The following is a 15,280-nucleotide window of genomic DNA, read 5'->3' as shown; positions in this document are numbered from 1 at the left end:
TCAAGTACCCATTTTTAGGCTTCCTGGCCTTCTCTTCCAGACTCCTCCCTCGTCATGGACTAAACAACGTGACTTCTTTGCCTCACTTGCATTGCCAATATAATTTGGTTTAGTTTGTTTTTCAACACATGTAAGATGCTCCTAACTGGCCTGTACATGCAAGATACAAGAAAGGCTAGACCTGGCTGTAGCAACTGCTCATTCTGAGCTCTCCACTATAGCAACACTACCTTCTCCTGCTTCTTTGCTGCCCTCTCTGTGTGTTTAGAGGAGTTCCTGGTCACTCTCTTGCCGCTCCTCCATTCATCCTTCTCTCCCTACCTGCCACCTCGAGGATGGGATGCAGCCAGGAAGCAGCTGCTCTCCCTCCTGGACCACTACCAGCAAGTATTGGAGCCTCAGCTTCACAATCTGTCCTTCCAGTGAGCACTCAGGGCTGATTTCTTTAAGAATGGATAGGTTTGATCTTCTTGCAGTCCATGGGACTCTCAAGAGTCTCCTCCAGCACCATAATTCAAAAGCATCAATTCTTCGGCGATCAGCCTTCTTTATGGTCCAGCTCTCACTTCCATACATCACTACTAGGAAAACTATAGCTTTAACTATATGGACCTTTGTCGGCAAGGTGATGTCTCTGCTTTTTAAGATGCTGTCAAGGTTTGTCATTGCTTCATCTAGTCCAGCCTTTCGCATGATGAATTCTGCATATAAGTTAAATAAGCAGGGAGACAATATACAGCCTTGTCGTACTCCTTTACCAATTTTGAACCAATCAGTTATTCCGTATCCAGTTCTAACTGTAGCTTCTTGTCCCACATAGAGATTTCTCAGGAGACAGATGAGGTGATCAGGCACTCCCATTTCTTTAAGAGCTTGCCATAGTTTGCTGTGGTCAACACAGTCAAATGTCTTATGCCTAGGTAACCTAATCACTAACACTGTGGCCTATTTTAATGCATCTTTGGTTCTCATTCTACCTTAGTTCTGCTCCTGGGAGTTAGTCAACTTGTGCAGGACATACAATGACTTTCCCATCTTCAGAAGAGTGTGAGACATGTGAATTATGTGAGTTCACTTCAGAATTTTCCAGGAACAAGTGACTCAGGCATCCCTACCCAGCTCATATTGAAGATCAGGGATTTCACCTAATACCTTCATATGCTCTCTAGCTGCAACAAGACATAATCCTCTTAGGTGCACTGTGCTCTGTCCCATGAAAGCAAAATGAAATTTCCAGCAAGGCAGATCAAAAGAGTATGACTAATACTGGATGTGAAATTGGGTTAGAGACAGATTCTCAAAACTTGGGAACTAAAGTGTATGTCTTCAGCATGTCTATACAAGAACCAAATGAAGAAGTTGGTTATTTGTGGTTTCTATTTCTCTAAGGTCAGTGAGGAAATGCTTTTGAGTTTATTTCTAGTGTCAAAAACAAACTGATGCAAAACTGCACACAGAAAAGTATATATTGGAAGAAATGTGTGCTAAAATGCTGATGAATCTTCATTAGTTTTTAAATATATATACACAAACATGAAACTGATGTGGAGAACTGAACTAAAGGTTGGGAAACCAAAATGGACAAATCTGCGAATCCCCAACCATAAGGCATTGACATTCTTGCTAGAGCTGCTGCTCAGGGCTTCATGATCACCATCATAACCCTTGGGGCTTGTAACCATCCCAAAACATGTGACAAAAGACTTTCTGGACTTTGTTTCCTAAACCAGGCAAGAGGATTGTGATCTGAAGTGGGGGGTTTCATTATATTTGGCTTCATTAGGTAGAGATCACCCACCACAGTGCTGTGTGTCTTTTTGTGTTGTGGGGTTTTGTTGTTGTCGTTGATTATTGCTGCTGACACCAAAATTGGTGGAGTCTTGGAGGGGTCTGGAAGATTTTCTTGAGATGCCAGATCAGGTCCAGGATCAGTGGTTAACCATCTGCTGTATTAGAGTGATCCACTCTTGGGGACTAATGGGATCTCTGAGGGTTTCATGGGGGCTATGAAAATGTTACAGCTGGTATGGTTGATGTTGAAGTTTTATTTGTGCCATGAAAATCAGAGATGATTCAGGTGGTCCACACAACTATTCCCACTTAGGAACATGTGAATCTGCTTTATACAGAGTCCATGTTCTACACCAATGAGCAGTGGCTCTCCAGGGTATCAGACAGCAGGTCTCTCCTTGGCCCACCTGGGGATGCTGGAGATTCATTCTGGGATCTTCTGCATGCAAGGCACTTGGTCTCCCACTCAGCTACATACATGGCCCTCAGGCCCAGGGGCGTAGCCAGGATCAAAACTAGGGGGGGCAAGCCTTGGTCATTCAGGGGTGGGGCCAAGGCACGGAAGGGGAGGGGCCATGAAGTGGGTGGGGCTAAAGGGCCAGCGGGCCTGATGACATCGTGGCGGTGGCAGCTGCGGCCACCTTGTGCTTCTGGGGCTGGCAGCGTTGGCGGCTACCCTGCTTGGCTGGAGAGGACGGGAGGGTCGGGCAGGCGAGAGGGGGTGGCAGGGCGGGCAAGGGCGAGGCAAGACACGGCCGCAGCCACGACGGCTCCGAGGCGTTGCTGCATATCAGCATAATATTTCAACCATGGTTCAAGCCCCACCTTAGGAAAAAAATCCTGCATTGCAGCGGGTTGGACTAGATGACCCTTGTGGTCCCTTCCGACTACAATTCTATGATTCTATTGATATATTACCATAGCATATGCATCATTCTGCTTTCTTGAATTGTCCTACTCCTAGGCATAGCAGCCAACTCCTAGAGGCCTAGGTGCCTCCCCCCCCCCAATTACTGGTTAATACCGTATTTGAAAGAGTCATCCCCCCATGTTGATGGGCTTTCTATGTGGGGCTTATCTGCCCCCCCCCGTATTTTATTAAGGATGGAAGAGGGAGGGAAGGAAGGAAGAAATAGAGAGAGAGATAACTCATATTTGTGGGTGTCTCTGGATGACGCTGTGATGCTGGAACTCTGCAGCAAGAGGACAGGAGGGTCGGGCAGGTGAGAGGGGGTGGAAGGGCGGGCGAGGGCAGGGCAAGGCATGGCCGCAGCCACGACGGCTCCGAGGCGTTGCTGCATATCAGCATAATATTTCAACCATGGTTCAAGCCCCACCTTAGGAAAAAAATCCTGCATTGCAGCGGGTTGGACTAGATGACCCTTGTGGTCCCTTCCGACTACAATTCTACGATTCTATTGATATATTACCATACCATATGCATCGTTCTGCTTTCTTGAATTGTCCTACTCCTAGGCATAGCAGCCAACTCCTAGAGGCCTATGTGCCTCCCCCCCCCCAATTACTGGTAAATACCCCATGTTGATGGGCTTTCTATGTGGGGCTTATCTGCCCCCCCCCGTATTTTATTAAGGATGGAAGAGGGAGGGAAGGAAGGAAGAAATAGAGAGAGGGATAACTCATATTTGTGGGTGCCTCTGGGTGACGCTGTGATGCTGGAACTCTGCATGTACAGGAGCCTTGTAAGCAGCTTTCTCTCTGCTTGATTTACAGCAGGCACGTCCAACAGGTAGATTGTGATCTACCAGTAGATCACTGGATGTCTGTGGTAGATCACTGGTAGGTCACTGGCACCCCTAAAAAAAGCTCACCCAAAAATTTCCTCCTCCCTCAAAAAAGTTGAACTATGACCTGAAGCCCTAAACAAAAATGGGCCTCCCTCCCTCCTAAAAGAAGCTCAACAAGTTTGACCTAAACCCCAAAAAACAGGGCTTCCCTTCCTTAAAAAAAACTCAACAGCTTTGACCTGAACCCCCCCCAAAAGGGGGTAGATCACCCCTTGTTTTAAACTCTGAGTAGATCAGAGTCTCTTGGGAGGTGGCCACCCCTGATTTACAGTACACAGATGCAGGAGGAGGGGCAGACTGGAACACCAATGCTTTTTATAAACATCACTGTCTGTCAAAGCTACAGCCTCCCCCCTTTCTTATTCACTTCTTTTTAGCCTTGCAGAGCCACCTTAGTCAAATTGAATCCTCTGAGTCTGCACCCTCATTAAATCGCCAATAGAACTCTTAATGCTCCTGAATGCTCATTAACAACTCCCACTTAAGAACAATAGGGTGAAATGGTCAGCTATCGAATCTTGCCTGGGGATATATGCTCCATTGTCTTAACTACTGGTAGCCACTTTGCTTTATTTATTTGATGTGTTTTTGTTACTGCTGTGTCCCCCCCCCCCAGCAAGCGGAGACTTAGCTGCTCTTGCTAAAGCAAAGCCCTTTCCACTTCAGTTTTTGGAGGGGAAAAGTGCTGGTTATGGTCTGTAAAATACATTAATTTTTTTGCTTCTAGGGGGGGCAGCTGCCCCCTCCTGCCCCCCCTTGCCTACGCCTATGCTCAGGCCTGAAAAAGTTGAAGACCATTGATTCTACTTTAGTCATTCCCTCCTATCTGAAGGTACAATTCAGAAGGGTGCAATTTCAGATTTCAGGGCTGAGGGATAAGGGTTGCAGGGGGTGGAGGAAGTGTCACAGGAAATATATCCCCTTTTGGATATATACAAGATTAAACTCAAATGTATGGTTGCACTTCCACTAAATGCATCAATGATCTCAGTAACACAGGTCAAACAGTCACCATGTGTGGTCCTTGGCATGCACACCAAGGACATAAACCTATTTAATAGCTTATACTATTAAGTTACTCAGCATGAGAACCACAGAGTTGGCTTGAAGATATAGGTGTGTGGTCTGAAATGTGGGAGAGTGAGAGAAACCCCCCACCCACCTTCTGAAAAGATACTAAAGGGCCTTTAGGAATACAGTCATACCTCGGTTTAAGTACGCCTCCGTTTGAGTATTTTCAGTTTAAGTACTCTGCAGACCTGTCTGGAACAGATTAATCCACTTTCCATTACTTTCAATGGGAAAGTTCGCTTCAGGTTAAGTACACTTCAGGTTAAGTACTCCACGGACCGTCTGGAACGGATTAATCCACTTTCCATTACTTTCAATGGGAAAGTTCGCTTCAGGTTAAGTACACTTCAGTTTAAGTACTCCACGAACCGTCTGGAACGGATTAATCCACTTTCCATTACTTTCAATGGGAAAGTTCGCTTCAGGTTAAGTACAGACTTCCAGAACCAATTGTGTCTGTAAACCGAGGTACCACTGTAATGTTATGGCCTCTGACCAGCTGTTCCTTTTGACGGGCAGACTGCATGTTACTCGCTCAGAATGGTTGGAGGATGGGAGCTAATATCTCCTGAGTGTCAGCCATCAGAACTTTGAAAATATGATCTCCTTCCTTCCACTGATGAAGGCATGGAGGGATGGAGAAGAAATTTGATTCAGCTCACTTTTAAAGAACTTGCCTAATTTGCACCCTCCAAAACAATAGACAGGCTGCATCTACATAGCTATTAAAAATGCTCTGGAAGTGCTTGGGGAGGGGCGGACTTTTTAAAGCTCACAATGGAAAATTTCATAGAGTTCCCATTTCAGCTCTATAGTGCCATCTGATGTCACAGTGTTACAACGCAATTATAACATCTCATTTTTAATAATGTGGCTGAATCCACAAACTGAAACACAACCGTTCTTTGAAATTCACATTTCACTGAATTTTGCAGCGCAGTTCTCCAGCCAAGCAATGCATATATTGCCATGAAGAATGCATAGTATAACACACTAAAAGCATTCTATAAGGGATAATAGCTTGGGGAAAAGTATGCATATTTGTCAAAACTGCATAGAAAAAATGTATATTGTGAGAGATTCGCACTAAAATGATGGTGAATTTTCATGAGGATTCTTCTAAATAAATAAATCACAAATTGCCACGAGATGTGGAGAATTGAATTCAAGATTCAGAAAATGAGAAATTGCAGGACCTGTGAAAATGACAGATTTGCCTGTTCTTTGTGTGAATAAATAGTGGCATGCACATATATATCAACGAAGAGCTTGAAGCACAGGCTCCCTGCCTGCCTCTTGCTCTGCTTGCATATTGTAACTAAAGCAAATCTTTCAAAAACACCAGTAGTTTCTCCAGCAATCTATCCTTCAAAACCCTGCCCTTGGGACGTCTCATTGCTTAGGGAAGTGGGGAGCATATCACAAGAGGCTTTCTTTGGAGTCTCACCAAGAATAGCTCCCCCAGGCAAAGCAGTTCTGTGTGTTGTTTCACACACGGCTCCCTAGCAGGGTTGCAACAGCTGTAGTGTTGGCTATGACCAATGCCTGGCTATTTATCTACAGCTCTCTTGCACTTAGGGCTACATCCGTCACAGCTTCTGTGGAACAGCAAGTTGGGGGGGGGGGGAAATGGCTAGTATTGTCAATCAGATTTTCAGACTTATGTTGGTAATCCACCAAGGCTGGCTTGACAAAGCACTGAGCTAAATGACTGCTGATTTATCAACTGAAAGTTCATCCTACAAACTCTGGGAGAGAAGATGATGGTAGGGGGAGCACATAATGTCCTCTCTGTTTCATATGCTTCTTGACAAATTGTACTTTGTCACCACCAGTTCCACCAACCATTTCATGATTTACTGGTTTACTATTTCCTTGTTTGCCTTGGATGATTTAAAAAACTGCTTTTCTAGGGAATTGATTTCGTTAGTCTAATTGTCTGAGATTCATTTTTACAAACACCTACTTTAGATTTCACAGAAACATTCAGGGTATTTCCAAGAAATTGCATCAAGTGTACTTAGCACAGACTTGTGAAGAGTTTATGATTAAGCAATAAAAGTGCACAATCAAGCAGCATTGTTTCTAATGCATGAAATGTCAGGGAATTGAGTCATGTGATCCTTTGCTTCATGGTTATGGAGATTCATAGCTACAGAGGTGGCTATGACTAATAGCATCTTCAAAAGATTTCTAGCATTTATAAGTCACTGCAGAGTAGAACACACCAGATTGCAGAATCTTATTAGACCCTTTGGGCAAGCCGCAGGCCTGGGCAGGCCGGGTCTTCCTGTTATATACCTGCTGGGATTGACAATGCATCTGACCCACACCTGAAGCTCATAGCTCTCCTGACGAGTGCTTTGGTCTGCATCTGCAGTGTGGAAATAAAGGATGAGATTGCCCACCAGATACCAGGCACTCTACTATTCAAATTAGGCCCCAGTGTTTTTGTTACAATCCCCTTCTCAATTAAGTAATCAATTTTAATCTAGAATTTAATTCTCAAAACTTTCTTATTTGTTAATTCAAGCAAGTCTTCTTCTTCTCCTTTGACAATCACTCGTAGCCGAGTAAGATTGTCTTCCATAAACACGGTTTTAAAAATGAGTCTGTGGAGGCCAATTCTGGATCCACATGTCCTTCCACAGTGGGGACATTGGTTTCCAGGCAGGAGTTGATTACAGTGTGGATTTGCCAAGCTTGCCTTCCTCTTAGAATGTTTCTCCCTTGTGTCCTGAGTTCGAGTGTCTTCAAAGCCCATGACACCTTTGGTAAAGGCTGTTCTCCAACTGGAGCGCTTGCAGGCCAGTGTTTCCCAGTTGTCAGTGTTTATACTACTTTTTTTTTTTTAGATTTGCCTTGAGACAGTCTTTAAACCTCTTTTGTTGGCCACCAGCATTATGCTTTCCATTTTAAGTTCAGAATAGAGTAGTTGCTTTGGAAGACAATCATCAGGCATCCGCACAACATGACCAGTCCAACAAAGTTGATATTGAAGAATCATTGCTGCAACACTGGTGATCTTTGCTTCTACCAGTACACTGATATTAGTTCGCCTGTCTTCCCAAGCGATGTGTAAAAAAAATTCAGAGACACCATTGATGGAATCTTTTGAGGAGTTGGAGATGGCGTTTATAAGTAGTCCATGTTTCACAAGCATATAGTAAGGTTGGTAGTACAGTAGCTTTGTAAACAAGCATTTTTGTTTCCCTGTGAATGTCCCGGTCCTCAAACACTCTGCACTTCAATCGGGAGAAAGCCGCACTCGCAGAGCTCACACGATGCTGGATTTCAGCATCACTGTAGGCCCTTGGGAAAGATAACTGCCTAGGTAGGAAAAGTGATCAACTTTTTCCAATGTTACACCGTTGAGTTGGATTTGTGGCACTGCAGAGGGGTTATTTTGTACTTGTTGGTGCAGCACTTTGGTTTTTTGGATGTTGAGTGATAGGCCAAGCTTTTCATAAGCTTCTGCAAAGATATTTAGGATGGTTTGGAGGTCATCCTCTGAGTGTGCACACAATACTGAGCGTCATCAGCATACTGAAGCTCTATGACGGAAGTTACAGTAACCTTATTCTTTGCTTTCAGCCTGCTATTGTCCCTAACCTGGCCCTCACCGCCCATCCTTACATTTGTTTTATTTCTGTTCCAATAGATTGCAGTGACTTTGTAACTGAGTTCCCTTAACAAAACAAAAAAGAAAGAAAGAAAAGCTGAAAGACTGTGTATACAATAGAAGTGTAACCAATGCCTAGCCATTCACTTTCTCACCATAAAAAGGTGCCAATTTGGGAGGATGAAACAGGCGCAAAAAATGCAGAGCCATGTTTCTATGCAACGGCACTTCAATGGAACACATCACTTAACTTTCAGTGTTGTTTCCACCCCTGCTCCTGCTGCTGCATGTTCTACTTATGGAGTTTGGTGAAGTGGTTTGAATATTGGGCTAGAACAGGGGTTGGCAAGGTTTACTGGCCATGGGACGGATCACTCCCAAGGAGATCATCTGTGGGCCGGACTGGTGCAGCGCAATGCCGGAAACGCGTCTGTGCATGTCCACAGCACCGGAAATCACTTCTGCACTTGCCCAGACACCAGAAATAGCACCTGTGCAGAAGCAATTTACAGTGTCTGGACATGCACAGGCGCCATTTCTGGCACCACTCGACGAGTCCCTGTGCCGCGTTGCACTGGTTTAGCGCAGCGCATGGGGGACTTGCTGAGCTGGTGGCTCGGTTTGCAGGCAGCTTGTGGGCCAGTAAAATGGTATTCGTGGCCACATCTGGCCCATGGGCCGCACATTGCCGACCCCTGGGCTAGAACTAGCGAGATCCAAATACCAAATACCACTTGGCTATAGAGCTCACTGGCTGACCTTGGACCAATCTCAGCTTAATCTACCTCTCAGGGCTATTGTGAGGGCATAATCACATACGTTGTCTTCAGCTCCCCGGAGAAAGGGTGGGTTATAAATAATGATGAAGTTTGAATTCATGACAATATTGACGGACTGCATGAAAGTCCTTAATATCCATTTGAACCTCAAGTATCTAAACAGAATGACCTTTATTTGATAATTTTTGCAGGTATTACTTTTTGCACAGGCTATAACCAGCCCTATATTTTCCTGTTCACTGTGAAGAATGGAGCTAGCTTAGATTAGAAGAGGCGTCTTTGGGGGCAAGACAGCCCCATTTTTTCAGTTCCCTCAGAGTCTTCAGCTTGAGTTTACGTTTCTCTTTAATGCTCATTCCTATAGTCAAGGTCAGAAGCTAAGTGAGAAAGGGGGTCTTTCTACACAGCTACTTGACCAGTTACAACATAAATCCAAATTCACCAAAAAAAAAATTGCACTCAGACATGCACACACACATATGAATGTGTGTGTGTGTGTGTGTGTGTGTGTGTGTGTGTGTGATATATATTAAAATACATCTAGAAAAACATCTATATATGGGAGATGGAATCATACAGTAAATCATGAAAAATAATTTGCTAAGAAGACGAAAGCCCAAATAATGTTTTACAGTCATCAGAAAGGATTCCAAAATCTAGATTTAGCCCAAATAAATCACATTGATTTGCATGCATTAAATTAAATCTATTGGGATGTTCTGTGCAGCTGAAGGGAGAGGCATTCAAGACAGACGTAATAAGAATAACATAAAAATAAAATGGTTTCTCTAACCTTTCCATATACTTGATAATCACACTAGTGGGATTTTATACTCCCAGAATCTATGTGAAGAAGAGCAGCCCTAAATTCAAAAACTGCAGGCAACATTCCCAGGAAATTGTTATATTGTGCACTTAGCACAGGGTTTTATAGAAGGGGAAGTTTGGGAAATTAGTAAGTCCTTGTGGGGGTAGGGGAGTTCCAGCCTATAACCCATGGAAAAGGATCTCCTTGTGGACAAGTGGGCACCATGTTGTTGTCCAGAGTGTGTAAATAGAGAAAAGCAACCAACATATGCTAATTTTGTTGCATGCCACCCCAATCTCCAAGCGGTGCAAGATTGCAGGGGTGCAAGGCGCTTGCCCAGGATTCAGGTTCCCTTCTGAATGAGGAATAGCGGAGACTGCAGTGTCTTTAGGGTATATGGTTTATTTACACATCTATACAACTTGAGTCTATAATGGAGGGGTTGACCTCATCAACACCACAAGAGGGTCTTGCTTCTCCCATAGCCACAGCCTTGGGTTATCACTCTCACTTCCCAGCCTGCTGCTTCCAGCTTCTGGCTCACATACGTAACTCCACTCTCAGCTTTGGCCTTCATCTTTCTAACTACCAGCGAGTTGAGGGAGGGTGGCCCACGCATTTGGAGTCTGGCACAAAGACACTTCCTTAATGGCCTATATTTTGAGGGGCATCACCAAGAAACTTCTCTGGCTATTTCAACAATTTGAATCCTTGATTAGATTTTGACACTTGGTCTATCCAGGAATTAGAAGGGTCTCAGCATATAGCCCTGAGTGCTCACTGGAAGGACAGATCGTGAAGCTGAGGCCCCAATACTTTGGCCACCTCATGAGAAGAGAAGACTCCCTGGAAAAGACCCTGATGTCGGGAAAGATTGAGGGCACTAGGAGAAGGGGACGACAGAGGACGAGATGGTTGGACAGTGTTCTCGAAGCCACCAACATGAGTCTGACCAAACTGCGGGAGGCAGTGGAAGACAGGAGTGCCTCGCGTGCTCTGGTCCATGGGGTCACGAAGAGTCGGACACGACTAAACAACAACAACAACAACAGCATATAGCCCACCCCACTCCCCAAACTCATAACAATATACATGAACAGAAGCAGTTGTCAGGAGGGAATAGAGCAAAATTCACCCCTCTCTCCGGAAGAGCTGCTAGTCCCTCTAGTTATCACATTTTTGTAAACAGGATTCCTGAGTCCAGGTTTTTAGCAGAGAGGCTGTCTGCATAACAAATACTGTAAAATGGGGCACAGATTAAATCAGCTTCGTTTAACCAGAGGAAAGAGTGAGTCTCACAACAAACCCTGGGTTTTTCTTCGCACGTAGTTTAAACCATTACATCTTAAGTCGTTGTTGCAGTGCCTATTTTGAGATATTAAAACCTCAGCAGCCGAAAAAGTTATTTCTGAGCAAACCGCCTCATTTTCAACTATAATAGCCCAGCCACTGCAGCAGTACTGCAAGTTTGTGGTTTTATACAAGGAGTGGAACTTGCTATAGGCACGGTACATATTTAGTTTTGGTTGAAGGGGCAAAAGGTTTCGTACAGGGTCTGACTCCACCGCATTTATAAACATAATAGTATTCTAAATTCCCTCACACGTGCACATGACACATATAAAAAATGAATTGGCTTTTAAAATAGGACTTGCAGGGCTCTTTGGGAAATATTAATGTATTCACTGAAACTAAAATGCTTTAAAAAGAAGCTCATTGTTTTAAGTTGGCTGTGTGATGGAGTACTAAATGTATATAGTCTTTCAAGAACAGGCAGTCATATTTGACAGTATAACCAGATATTGTTTATCGTACCTGTAAGGGTGACTCCCTACAGGGAGCCAGCCCCCATCATCCTGACGTCCACCTTGTCAAGTACAGAGAGCACCAGTGGTTCTGAAGCAGCCAGAGGAGGAGGGAGAGACTCGGAGGAGGAGAGAAATCAGAGGGAGGAACAATGGGAAAGCTCGGAGGCGGAGGGATGCAGGCAGACACTTGGGGATACTGCAGAGCGAGGGCACCGACTGCTGAGGGAGGAAGCTGAAAGGGCATCACTCCTTCTGGCGCCAGAATTAAGGAGAGCGCCGCAATGTAGCTCAAGGGGGCGGCGTTTTGGGGTGCCCAGACTACTTTGCTGGCATAGGAACAGACGTACGCCATTGCCGGATTCTGATTCAGGATGAGAGGTGATGTTTTAAGCTGTCTCTACACTGTAAATAAATAACACAATAAATGTCTTTGAAGACAAACTGGACTCAGGCGGAGTTATTCTAGAGTAGCCACGATGACCCTCTGACAGTACCCTAAGGAACTGGGCGATATTTCAGCTCAGCTAAATACATGTCTGTTTTCTTTCAAAATGCATTTTTTTACCTTACAGGATAAAAATGAATGTGGCTAATTTGGGTCTGATAAACTAAACCCACCTGTAATGTATTTGAAGGGGGGGGAGGTATGAGCAAATTTAAAGATAGGTAAAGGGACCCCTGACCATTAGGTCCAGTTGTGGACGACTCTGGGGTTGTGGCACTCATCTCGCTTTACTGGCCGAGGGAGCCGGCGTTCAGCTTCCGGGTCATGTGGCCAGCATGACTAAGCCGCTTCTGGTGAACCAGAGCAGTGCACGGAAATGCCGTTTACCTTCCTACCACAGTGGTACCTATTTATCTACTTGCACTTTGACATGCTTTTGAACTGCTAGGTTGGCAGGAGCAGGGACCGAGCAATGGGAGCTCACCCTGTCACGGGGATTCAAACCGCCGACCTTCTGATCGGCAAGCCCTAGACTCTGTGGTTTAACCCACAGCGCCACCCGCATCCCATGAGCCACCCGCGCCCCAAATTTAAAGATACTTGCACACAAATAAATATGAAAGTACACAATGGCACTTAGGTTCCTGGAACTTACAGTGGGTGGGTAGTTGTTAACTCAAAGGAACAGGACAACACCATCTAGCACAATTAAATTCCATCAAGCACCACCCACTCGTGTAGATTGTAGATTTCAGAGACAAAAAATTGAAATTGCATTAGTAGCTGGAGGCAGCAAAGCTTCTGAATACCAGTTGCTGGAAGCCACAGAAGAGGACAGTCTTCTTGTGCCCAGGTCCTTCTTGCAAGTTTCTCACAGGAATCTAATTGGTTACTATGAGAGCAGGATGCTGGACTAGATGGGCCATTGGCCTGATCCAGTAGGCTCTTCTCTCTCTCTCTCTCTCTCTCTCTCTCTCTCTCTCATATTAAGTTTTCTGTTTTACAATTTAAAGTACTCATTTTTACATCCTTGAAATATCAATGACTTCCCCCCTTCTCTTTCCATGGTTCATTTTACATATCATAAATTCCTGCATATTTTATAAAAACAATACCATTCAGTATTCCATTATTACATCCACCAAAACTTATTTACACTGTTGAATTTACCTTAATGCTGCCAGCATTTTCAGCTGTACACAGTTGTTTCCCATACATTCAATAAACGTTTTCCAATCTTCTCTTAACGTATGTTCTTCTTCTCTTATTCTATCTGTTTAATCTGCAAGCTGCACATATTCTGTCAACTTCAGTTGCCATTCTTCTTCGGTTGGGACCTCGCTCATTTTCCATCTTGGGGCTAACAAAACACAGGCCACAGTAGTAGCATACATAAATAACACCTGGAAATTTTTTGACACCTGGAAATTTCAGTCTTAATTCTCCCCAACAGAAAGGACTCTGGGTGGTGTTTTTTTTGGGGGGGGGGAGTACTTTAAAGCATTTTTTCCATTCATTATGGATCATTTCCCAATACTCTTTTACCCTTTTATACCGGTAAGTCCACCACATATGAAAAAATGTTCCCTCAGCTCTTTGCATCTCCAGCACTTATCTGATTCAGTTTAATACATCTTAGCAAACCTACTCGGAGTTAAATGCCATCTGTGAATCATCTTCAAGTAGTTCTCTTACAAGGATTAAAGTGAGATTACCTCAGGCAACAGGATCCACAAAGGAAGCAGATCCCCCCCCCCTTGTTCCTGATGTACTTCTTCACTCACCCCTTCTTCCCTGGTGGGGAGGAGGGTGCCATTTTGTGGTTCACTTATGGGTGCCAACATGTCTTCTGGTGGCCCTGACAATGACCCAAATATGAATGAATGCCCTAGCATGGACACAGCCTAATTCTACCTTTCTCAAAGTTCACTGAGTGAATCTCTCTCCTGATGTGAATGCGTAGTAAACAAAGACATCTTCAAGCAATAAGAACCCACAACAATCCATGAACATTACACTGTGGTTTGAAGGTGGTGAGTGGGTGGAAATCCTGGGTTGTTGTGCCCAGTGAACTGGACTGACGATTTAGAGCTACAGTACGTCAGTGGCTGTCTCTAGCTCCATTCAAGAGTAACAAAAGCAGCAACCACGAGAATCCAGAATAAAAGAGACGGGCTGCCTGAATAAAAACAAGCATTGACTAAATAGCACCATTTAGCCTTGGCTTTATGAAAAACCCTCGATGTTCTTTCCTCTTTTAAAAGGAAATGGAAGTGGGCTACATAATTTGCTTCTAACAACATGAGGCAGATGGGCTGGAGAAGAGGAACAATCCAATGTCATGTGTGTTATAACATGCACAAGTAATTTCCTGTTTGTTTTTTTTATCCGGGACATTCTGTTTATATGAACTGAAAGGCACAGGGATGCAGCTGTTCATCCAAGAGGACTGAATATATGAACCTGATTGCCCCTTCTGTGCATGCAGTTGGGTCGTGTGTCCTGCTTTAGAGAGGGCTGCCTCAGCAGTGAAATTATAGTAATCATTTCTAAATTTGCAACCTTACAAATAAATTAGTATGTGGAAATGTAATGCAAACCAGTGCGCCCCCCCCCCCGGTGTGTGATACATTTCCTCTTTCTACCTAATGCAGAAGTGGTTGTCCTATTCCAAGCAGAAGTGACCAGCAGAAGTGGCCCTAATGCTGTTTGGATGGCCGTTGGAAAGCCCATAAGGTTCCTTCACAGCCACTAATGCCTGGCTGGCTGACAGAGTGCACATTTGCTGGCCAAGGGCTTGTGGGGAAGAGGTTCCAATGATCCCCTTTTACAAATGAGGAGGAGGTGCTCTGCATCTAGTTCATTCTACTCTACCGCGGGCCGCCTTTAAATCATAACTTTGGACTAGTATATGCATGCAGTTTTTGCCTGCACCATCAGGAAGAGAGCTGTTAGATGCATCCATTTCTTGGTTGCAGAGATATAGTTATACAAGTGAAACTTATTTGCACAAATGGTCAGTGTTCTCTCCATGTTCTCTCTCAGCACTGCAGTCATGCTACACACATAGAGGTGATTTCAGGAGGTCACTTACATAACTCACATGTGTAACTGACATTCAGATCCATGAAAACAAAAGTGCTCAGAC

Source organism: Zootoca vivipara, chromosome 5, assembly GCF_963506605.1.
Source record: "Zootoca vivipara chromosome 5, rZooViv1.1, whole genome shotgun sequence".
Taxonomy (NCBI): Eukaryota; Metazoa; Chordata; class Lepidosauria; order Squamata; family Lacertidae; genus Zootoca; species Zootoca vivipara.
Note: the sequence above shows the minus strand (reverse complement) of the source record.